We start from the raw sequence: 11,434 nt of genomic DNA, 5'->3' as shown, positions 1-11,434 counted from the left end.
GTGGTTAAGGGCAATCAGGCAGGCAGGCGAGTAGTTAGGGGTGATCAGGCAGGCAGGCAAAGTGGTTAGGGGTGATCAGGCTGGCATACAGGCGAGTGGTTAGGAGCCAGCAGTCCTGGATTGGGAGAGGGATGTCCGACTGCTGGTTTGGATCATGCCTAAACTGGCAGTTGGACATCCTCCGAGGTGTCCCGGATTGCGAGAGGGTGCAGGCTGGGCTGAGGTACCCTCTCTGTGCATGATTTTGTGCACCGGGCCTCTAGTATCCTATATAATAAAAGGCTAATATGCAAATTGACTGAATGGCAGAATGACCAGTAGCTATGAGGCACACTGACCACCAGGGGGCAGATGATCGACACAGGAGCTGCCCCCTGGTGGTCAGTGCACTCCCACAGGGGGAGTGCCACTCAGCCAGAAGCCCTGAGCCGGGCTTACGGCTGGCAAGTGCAGCGGCGGTGGTGGGAGCCTCTCCCACCTCCGCGGCAGTGCTAAGGATGTCTGACTGACAGCTTATAGTCTATACTAATAAAAGGGTAATATGCTAATTAGACTGGGTTGACCAGACATCTTCTGGATGTCCGACCTCCTTCCAGACATTTAGGGGGTGACCAGGCCAGCAGGGGGGCAGTTAGGGGGTGACCATGCCAGCAGGGGGGCAGTTAGGGGGCAACCAGGCTGGCAGGGGACCAGTTAGGGGCAATCAGGCCAGCAAGCAGAGGCAGTTGGGGGCGATCAGGCAGATAGAATGGTTAGGGGTGATCAGGCCGGCCAGCAGGGTAGCAGTTAGGGGGTGGCAAGACTGGCAGGGGACTAGTTAGGGGGCCATCAAGCCAGCAAGCAGAGGCAGTTAGGGGTGATCAGGCAGGCAGGTGAGCAGTTAGGAGTCAGTGCTCCTGGATTGCGAGAGGGATGTCCAACTGCCAGTTTAAACCCCATCCCACAGGAGTCCCAGATTGGAGAGGGTACAGGCTGGGCTAAGGGACCACCCCCAACCTGTGCATGAATTTCTTGCACTGGGCCTCTAATAAATATAAATATATATTTATTTATATATTATATATATATATGGCTAATATGCAAAGTGTGCCCTCGGGAGTTTGATTGCTCGCTATGAAGTGCACTGACCACCAGGGAGCAGTGCAGAATGAAGGAAGGACCCGGCCAGCAGCTGGAAGGAAGGCCCTGGCCAGCAGCCATAAGGCCCAGATTGGCCCTGATGGTTGGTCAGGCATAGGGACCCTACCTGTGCAAGAATCTCATGCACCAGGCCTCTAGTATCATATAAGTGAGAAACAGATGCCTTAATGAGTATCATCCTCTCTATTGGTACTTTATCCCCCTAAAGCAGCGGTTCTCAACCTGTGGGTTGCGACCCCTTTGGGGGTCGAATGACCCTTTTCACAGGGGTCACCTAAGACTATCGGCAAACACATATATAATTACATGTTGTTTTTGTGATTAATCACTATGCTTTAATTATGTTCAATTTGTAACAATGAAATTGGGGGTCACCACAACATGAGGAACTGTATTAAGGGTCGCGGCATTAGGAAGGTTGAGAACCACTGCCCTAAGGTGAATTTCTATGGCACAAATTACCCATTAGAAAAAAAGGGCACAACTTCTTGCAGGACAATGTCTGAATATAGGACAGTGATGGTGAACCTTTTGAGCTCGGAGTGTCAGCATTTTGCAAACCCTAACTTAACTCTGGTGCCGTGTCACATATAGAAATTTTTTGATATTTGCAACCATAGTAAAACAAAGATTTATATTTTTGATATTTCTTTTATATATTTAAATGCCATTTAACAAAGAAAAATCAACCAAAAAAATGAGTTTGCGTGTCACCTCTGACACACGTGTCATAGGTTTGCCATTACTGATATAGGAGATGAAGATTAAATGGCTGAGAGCTTAAATTAAATTGCATCATCATTAAAGATTCTGGAGTTAAAAACAAAGTAATTGGATGACTAAGCATTTTCCCTTTATCAATATACCTAATGTGAATTGAGATAGAAGAAAGAAGTCTTATTAACAATTTTGAGATTATGCAATAAAAACTTTTCTGTATCAGGAGAACCTAAATAGATGATGATATACAAACTACTTTAGGTATATAAATAGCTCCTTTACACCCAACTTTTTCAGGAGTTTGTGCATGTGCATGACTCTTTAATGCACATATTATATATATACTTAGTCTTTAAATTACAGTAATTTGCAGCATAAGAGGCAGTTTGAATAGACCATCATCCTTAGATGCCATAGGAATAAAAATATATTAATAATTTCAAACCATATGCACAGTTGAGTCTGTAAAATCTTATTGCTAGATTTGCTTAATTGAAAATCTCTTCCTCTTTTTTTCTCTGTGTCCTACATAATTACACAAAATAATCCTTAGACTTGGATGCCCAGAGTGATGGAAGTATCTTTCAGGGATTAGTTGTTAGTTTTTTGTGTGTGTGTGTGTGTTTTTAAAGAATAGTTTATTGATTTTTAGAGAGAGAGGAAGGGAGAAGAGAGAAACATTGATGTGAGAGAGAAACATCTATTGGCTGCTTCCTGCACACCCAATACTAGGGGTCGAGCCTGCAACCCGAGCATGTGCCCTAACCAGGAGTCACACCAGCCACCTCTCGGTGCATGGGACAATGCCCAACCAACTGAGTCACTCCAGCCAAGGCTGGTTGTTAGTTTGACCTAATTGTTGCCTGACAGCACAAGATACAACTCGACAAGACATGACACAAAGGGAACAAAACACAAATGTACTCACAACACTGATAACCCCAAGAAAAGTGCCACCAGAGAAAAAGATAATTAGGAGAGAGAAAAGAGAGCAAAAATGTTATTGAGAAAAAGGAAAAAAGGTAAGGGAGAAAAGAAAAAGAAGAAAAAAGAAGGAAAAAATATACATATATGGGGAGAAAACTCCCACAAAACAAACAAAATAAACCAAAAAATGCAAACAACAAACACCCAGAAAAAAAAGGGGGGGGAGCAGAATCTGTAGAGGCAGGGCTTATATCTAGAAAGTAAGGTAAAGGAATTGAATGAATAGGGGAATGGTCTTTGTTAAGTATAGAGGAGGTAGAAAGAGAATGAGTGGATAAGAAGAACAGTAAAAAACAAAAAAATCCTATATAATAAAGAATATGCAAATTGACCATCACTCCAACACACAAGATGGCTGCCACCATGTGATCAAAGATGGCTGCCCCCATGTGGACACAAGATGGCCAGCAGGGGAGGGCAGTTGTGGGTGATCAGGCCAGCAGGGGAGGGCAGTTGGGGGTGACCGGGCCTGCAGGGGAGGGCAGTTGGGGGGGACCAGGTCTGCAGAGGAGGGCATTTAGGGGCAACCAAGCTGGCAGGGGAGGACAGTTAGGGGTGACCGGGCTGGCAAGGGAGGACAGTTAGGGGTGACCAAGCCTGCAGGGGAGGGCAGTTAGGGGCAATGGGGCTGGCAGGGGAGCAGTTAGGTGTCAATCAGGTTGGCAGGGGAGCAGTTCCAATCAGGCAGGCAGGCAGGCAGGCGAGTGGTTGGGAGCCAGCAGTCCTGGATTGTGAGAGGGATGTCCGACTGCCCATTTAGGATCGAGCCTAAATGGGCATTCGGACATACCTCGAGGGGTCCCAGATTAGAGAGGGTGCAGGCTGGGCTGAGGGCCACCTCCCCCCAACCCCCGTGCATGAATTTTGTGCACCGGGCCTCTAGTCAGTAAATAAAAAGATAAAAAAAACATTTTTTAAATTTATCTATCTATAAATTCATTTAGTTTTGGAAAAGGAGAATAGAGGAGAGAGCAGATAGGCTTGAGTTTAGTGAGTGAAACTAATTAAGCAATTAGGAGAAGAGAGCAAGAGAGGAAAGGAAAAACAAAAACATAAAAAAATTGGCTAGCAAAGAAAGAGAAAAGAGAAGGGTGCATGCACTTGGAGCAGGGGAGAGGAAATTAGATATATGAGTAAGCCAACAGGGACTACAATAATAATAAAGCATCAATAAAGCAGGTAATGAAGATGAATTTTTAACAAGGGGTAAAAAGAAAGGAGAGAGAAAACCTAAGGGACAGGAGAAGAGAAACAGGTTGAAAAAGGAAGAAGTGAGGAAGAAAATGGTGGAAAAAAAGAAAAAAGATTAAAAAATAATGATTAAAAATAGAATGAAGAAAAATAATATAAAAAATAAAAGGTTAAAAAAGTAAAAGAAAGAAAGAAAATGATTTTTTTTAAGTAAAAGATAAAAATTAAAAAAGTATAGTGTCATTCGCTTCAGCCAAGTTTTAATGTCCCATGGGGACTGGTTTAAGATCCCTCTCTACTGCTCTGTCTGCCACGTCTCAGTTTCCTGTTAGATAGTCAGCAGTGTGTTGAAGTTCCTAGTGATCTCCCTCTCCTCTGTGTCTGTCTCCACAGCCTTGGTTGCAGGCAGGCAGGAGCAATCTGCCCACTTTGTTTGTCTTTCTGCTTTCAGTCTTATTTACACAAGCGTCTATTTATGACACGGGCTTTAGGTGGGGGTGTTGCTGTATTGGTTTCTGGGACCAAATGGCCCCTCAACCCAGTCCCATTCATGGATGGAGTCTCTTCTCAGAGTGTCTGGTTAATAGCTCACTCTCTACCACGGCTTCCTGGGGCTATTCAGATTCTTCATTTTCTCTGCAAAGCTCAAGGTTGAGTATGGCTGCACTAGTTGCCTGCAGGTGCTTCTGGGAGGGGCTGGCTCTTCAGGAGAAAAATGGCTGCTTAGGGTTAGAGGGTCTGGAATGTCCCAGTGCCGGATTACTGGTTACCTCTCCCTGTCCTGCTCCCCTCCACAGCCTCTCCCCAGCCTCCACAAAACTGCACCTCCACTGACATCACAGCCTCAGTGAGTGTTTGTAATTGAAAGGTCCTATGAACTGGGTTTAGTGAATAAAAGCAAGGAAAATATAAAGGCAAAAAAAAATGCGCCACTGCAAGTCCCCCCACCCCCCCACCCCCGTATTGCGCAGATCAGGCAGTTTTCAGGCTGCCTTTTTGGGTGCAGCCTCTCGCGGCTGTGGACTTAGATCTAGATTCCACAGCTGCCAGCAGCCCTGTGGACCTCCCTTCCACAATCGATTGTTATGCGTGTTCCCAAGGGACATGGACTTGGTGCAGCACAGGTCCTCTGACTCTCTCATCCCGGTAGTTGTGTGTCTCTCTCTCCAGCCCAGATCCCCAATCTGTTCTCCAGGCATCCTCTGTCCTTTCCAGCCATGGATTGTCTCACCAGCTGTGTTTAATTTGCCAATTCTGGGTGGATGTTATTTGATTTAGTTGTTCCTTCTATCTGCTCCGTGAGAAGGCACAGGACATGTCCGCCTATTTAGCCACCATTTTGAAAAACAAAACAAAACAAAACAACAACAAAAACTTCTCTCACCTTTTTCTTACAGAATCCAGCCTGAACAATGAAAAGTGGGAAAAGCAATTTTGAGAAAGAAGGAAATTAAGGCATTAAGAATGAAAGAAGAAAGTAAGGGGGGGGAGTGGAAAGAAGGAAGAAAGGAAGGAAAAAAGAATGAAGAAAGAAAAAAAGGAAGGGAAAAATGGATGCAGAATATGGGCTAAAAACATATATGGGCTCTGATTTTAGAGGGATTCTGTCCATACCTAGGCTTTTGACTAAAAACAGCAAAGTTTAACATTCTATTGTGACTGTTTAATGATAGAAGGGAGATTTAGCAATGTATTCAAGGTCAAGAAATGTTTCTTTAAAAAATATTTATATGAACCCTCCTTTGGCAAGCTCATTAACATAAAATGATATCTTTATTATTTGTCAGTGTATTTCTAATCAATTGCCATCTAATGCAACAATAATCCAGGTGCCAAGATGTAGAGGGTGCCTGAAGAGCACCTGAGCAAGGGTTGTCGGCTGAGTCCAGTGGCGTTGGCAAAGCCATGTCCTGGAAACATATCTTGCCAAAAGGCAAGGATGTTGTTAGCTCAGGTGCCAGGGGATGGGTGTAGTTATCTAAGTTCAGCCAGGGGCCAAGGGTGGATGCAATTATCAGGGTCCAGTCAGGCCTGACGATTCTGAGAAGCCACAAGAATGAAGAATTGCAGCTTGATCTTTAACCACGATTTCACATAATTTCCTTTGTCTTAAATTCTAGTAAAACTTCCTGGTATCATGCTGTATATAATAAACATGCTGCACTAGCTCTGGGTCATTGTCTCTCCAGCTGAGAACAGTGTCCCACCTGGTCCCAGCTTTACCCACTGTCTCTGTGTCTGTCTCTTTCTTTTTCTCAATCCCCAGTAGCCCCTACTCAGGACTCATTCACTCTCTAGCCATGCTGGTCGTGGCTGGAGAACCCCCATACCAAGATGAAGTATTGTTTAAATTGTGAAACCAAACCTATAGTCAGACATGCCCTTAATAATGCAAATGTATTTGTGAATAGCTAGGAAGACAAATTTATTTATAAAAACAGATAGTGTCAGGAGAAGGTTAAAATATATATGCACCACATAGATGAAATAATTGTAATCAGGACAGTGGAATTACCACAATTGGAGAATTTCACTGAATAGCTAAATTTCATGTATAAAACAATCAAATTTTCTGCCTCATTCAGTCTCACCAGTGTTCATTTTTTGATATCCTGATTAATTTAAACCATGGTTAATTGAACACTGAAATATTTGGGATACTATAGACAGGAACACTCTACTATGGACAATTTCCACCTGTAGTTTTAAGATTTAGAGGCTATGTAAGATAGAATGAGACAGGCAAGATAAATTATGTATTTTACTAAATTTCTGTCATGGAGGTAGAGGTTTTATTTGTGAAGATATAAAGGAAGGGGCTATAAAATGCTAAGGTTAAAACATTTGTTTGAAAAGAGGAATATAAATAGTTATGAATGAATTTCAGTGTTCATTGGCAGAATAGATTTCAGAGTTCCAAGTTGCAATCCTGCCCTGACCAGTTTGGCTCAGTAGATAGAGTGTCGGCCTGCCTACTGAAGGGTCCCAGGTTCGATTCAGGTCAAGGGCATGTACCTTGGTTGCAGGCACATCCCCAGTGGGGGGTGTGCAGGAGGCAGCTGATCGATGTTTCTAACTCTCTATCCCTCTCCCTTCCTCTCTGTAAAAAAAAAAATCAATAAAATATATATTTTTTTAAAAAAAACAACTGTCCATTCTTTTCATTATGATAAATTAGAAATTTTTGTAGTAAAACTTCTAAAATGAATTAAAATTAGAAGTGGTTTTATAAAACAACTATGTATATTTAGACATTATTTATTGATTCTCAATTTTCAGATCTAGACAGATAATTTAAAAACACTGGTTACTATAACCTATACATTTCCCCACTACACCCCATGTTCCCACCCCTTTAACTAAATTGCTCAGTAGCTCTGCATTGCTGTCAGCAGACAGCTGACAATATTTTCACAATATAAATAATGGAATGATGATATTCTCATGGTATAGGTACTTAATGTTGATGAGATGAATGTCACAGGACAAGTTATTTCTTCAGGTAACATCATATCTTCCTTTGAACAGAATGTGGAAGCCAGTCCCACCCAGATATCTCCCTCTAATATTGGAGTAATATATTGGTAGTCATAGAATTATTGCTGGTAGAAATGGGGTCCTTCCATGGAGTTGCAAAAAAAGCATTTCGGGACCCACCTATGCGAAGATGAGATGTAGTGGTAAGATTTATTGGGGTAGAAATATAAGACTGCCCCCCAGGTTCCCAGTGTCTCGTCTCCTACCATCCCACTGTGGTAGAAGTCCAATCTTGTCTTCATCAAGCCCAGAAGAAAAGCCAGAGTCCAGAAATTGTACTATTGATTCAGTTCAGTTTAGTCTCTGCCCCCATTGAACTAGTTTAGCCTTTGTTCCTGGCTGTTCTTGGCCAGGGCTCTGTTCCTTAGCCAGGCTCCCGCTTGGAGCCCTCTTGGAGTTGTGTGCTTGGGGCCCGCATGGCTGCTGTGAAGAGAGAATGTGCAAACCAACAGGGGAACTGAATGAAGGGGCGGGTATTACCGGAAGATCTTGCCTTTGTTAGGCTGATTATATTATCTCTGGTTTGGGAAGGCCCAAGTGGTTTTTCAAACTAACCAATCAGTTTCCCAGTCCTTTGTGGGCTTGTGCTGGGCCTTCCCCTTAACCAATCATTTCCTGGACCATCAGGAATTCTGTATCCCTTATCCAATCGGATCCTTTTCTCAGGCTAAGTACCTCCCCTTTATGGTCGTCATCTTGGCTCCTATTGAGCATGCCTCAAAGTAGAAGGACCTTCCCCTGCACCCAGCAGAGGATTTTCACTGTTGTTTTATCCCTACCCCGCAGTAATCCCAGCTAATGGCCAATAACATCCTTCCTGCACTTTAGGTCCCAAGGGGGGAAGATGCAGTGGTCCTCTGGAGCGTCTATGAATGCTGCAACTCCCTAGTGAAGCAGGCTTATTGTCCAAATCAGCTCCCTAGTTTATTATGTTTAATGTCTGATTCCTTTTCCTTCCTCTCTTTATTAATATTTAGCTAGCTACCTATGCTAATAGGATTACAAGCCTTAAAGATTTGTTCATTAAAGCGATCAAAAATGAATTCACACAATTCTGAGCCAACCCTTTGCTACTATTATCACTTTAATGGCGATATAACTAAGGTAAACATTTATCGGCAACAAAATCTGTTTTATGACATGCCCACATATGTTGTCTTTTAATCCTCATGACCCTGCACCAGCAGCAAGTTTTCCTGATTGGATTCAATCATCATTAGACACTCCAGAGCATCTGAATTGTTGAGACAGGGATTGTGAGGACAGTCTGAGGTCTGCCAGTGGTTATTATGGAAATCATCAGCAAGATAAGAGATAGAAAACTAAAAGGTGATAAATCTTGCTGTTTCCATCTGAAATAATTATTCTACAAAAAACATGAGAATATCAAATGTTAGATCCAGAAGTAACCTTGGTCTATCCAGGCTAACATCCTTATTTTGCAGGTAAGGAGTTATGGTGGTTCATCGATTATTCATTCCAAGATCACACAGCTAATGAAGGTATATTCTCTAGGATCCCAAGTCAAAAGCAGCCTGGCTGTAAGTGGGGAAAATGAGAAGTAGATGAAGCAGTTCATAAGACTATGTTAAGCCTCTGATGAAAGGACATTAGAGGACCCAGTGAAAAAGCAAGAATGTGTGAAACTTAGAGAAGGTAGTCAAAGGGTCATATCTTTGTTAAGTACATGCCCTCACCACACCATGCATAGTTGTTGCTCTCCAGTATTAGAATCTGGCTACATATTATCCCAAGTCCTGTGGTCTGTGGTTTTTCTATTTCTGTGACTTTCTGATGACTTACAGGCTGTGTGTATGTGTGTGTGTGTGTGTGTGTGTGTACATTTTGACCATTGACCTCATTTATTTATCCCAGCATAATGACAACAGATTGAGGGTTAAAAACAAGAAGGAAATCATGAAATATGTGATAACATGGATGAACCTTGAGGACATTATGCTAAGTGAAAAAGCCAGTCACAGATGGACAGATGCTCAATGAACTATAAACTATTGACATAAAACTGGTGGTGAGTGCACTCCCACAGCCAACCTCCCATGGTCCCTCCCCCCGTCTGGCAGGCCACAGCTGGCAGCCGGAATGCCCTGATTGGCCCTGATCCCTGGCCAGGCCTAGGGACCCCACTCATGCATGAATTTCATGCACCAGGCCTCTAGTTTTCTAATAAATTTCAGGGAATGGAAGAAGTTAGCTGGACCATTTCCTTCAGTTTTGTAAGCTCTCTTGCCTTTGCATAGTGGTGAAAATATGTGGATGAATAACTTCTATAGATGCCATGAGTAATTATTTCATTATAAGTAGCTTATTGTAGCTGGGCCTCCAGTACATGGGGAGAGAATACAATTTCATTCACAAAGAAGATTGAATCAATTTTAACTCCGGCATCAAATGCTTTGAGTTGGTTGACTTTGCCAGTTGTGTTTGGTCCTGCGGGGAATGAGGTCTCATTATGCAACTTCAGCACCAAATCCTAGCTTCTCAATGTTTGCCAAACCAGCCTTCTTCCTCAGAGGCCAGTCTCCTCCCAAAGCCCAGGAGAGTATAAACAAAGCCCTTCCTCTCAGGGTTACTGGAAAAGCCGAGTCGTCACCAACACAATAAAATAAACTGGTAAAGGAAAGAACCAATCAAACCTCTTTCATTCTGAGAGTTAAAGAAAGCACTTAGAAAACCGTATAGTCTGCCGATCAGAGGAGAAAAAAGGCCCCAATTACATGGGAAGAGTACTCATTTTAAGCACTCTAAAAATGTTAAGATTTAAAAAATACAGTGCTTTACGTTCTGTAGAGCTACAACAAAGAATACACTAACCTTAGTATTTACACACCAAGACTCTGCCAAGCCATTTCATAATGTACCTTAAATAAATTTCATGCTTTCTCACAAAAAGACACCCCCTCCCTCCCTTGCTGATGGCCCGCACATTCCCAGGCATGTGAATTGTATAATAATTTTGAAGTTGTAGTGAGGCTGGTAGCTTGAAGGTAAAGTTGCTGCCAATAATGTTGTTGCACCTGGTGCTCAGAACTGTTACTGCTGAATGGCTTATTTTTTATTATGATATTTTCTCCATATGATTTTGACTGAATAGACCACTTTTTTTGTCAGGCCAGTTTCATCTACATTGTCTGTGTTCTGGAAAGTGGAATTAACCACCTGTTAGTTCCATTTCTATTATCTTTACCAATACAAAAAGCTACCCAAACCATCATGCCCCTATATTCATTCTATTAAAACCTATTATTAGTAGTTTAATTAAGCTATTGATTGTGATATTTATTATGTTAATTTTTTCTACTTTTTTACATAGCTGCAGAAATTATTTTCTATTACTCTAGTTATATGCTGGAATTAGACTCCTCCTAAAACCTTATGAATAGCCCAGCCGGCATGGCTCAGTGCTTGAGTGTCAACCTATGAACCACGAGTTCACTGTGTGATTCCCAGTCAGGGTACATGCCAGTGTGGGGCATGCAGGAGGCAGCCAATCAATGATTCTCCCTCATCATTAATGTCTCTCTCTCCCTCTCCCTCTCCCTTCCTCCCTGAAATCAATAAAAATATTTGAAAAAGAAAAAAGAAACGGATTTTAAAAAACACATACAAAAACTTATGAATAGCATAACTGGGGCACTGCCTACTGAAATGAGATAATGTTAGCAGAAACTCAGAGATTTTTCTTTTAAAAAAAAAAAGAAGATTTTAAGACCAGCTTAGGAAGGCAGTTAAAAATCAATTACCATAATTGTATTTGAATTATAAAACTTCCGAATTAAAACAGGGACTTAAGAGACTATCTATTTGCCCTGGCTGATGTGGTCAGTGGTTTCAGTGGTTA

The sequence above is a fragment of the Myotis lucifugus genome, unplaced genomic scaffold (genome assembly GCF_000147115.1).
Source record: "Myotis lucifugus unplaced genomic scaffold, Myoluc2.0 scaffold_22, whole genome shotgun sequence".
NCBI lineage: Eukaryota > Metazoa > Chordata > Mammalia > Chiroptera > Vespertilionidae > Myotis > Myotis lucifugus.
Note: the sequence above shows the minus strand (reverse complement) of the source record.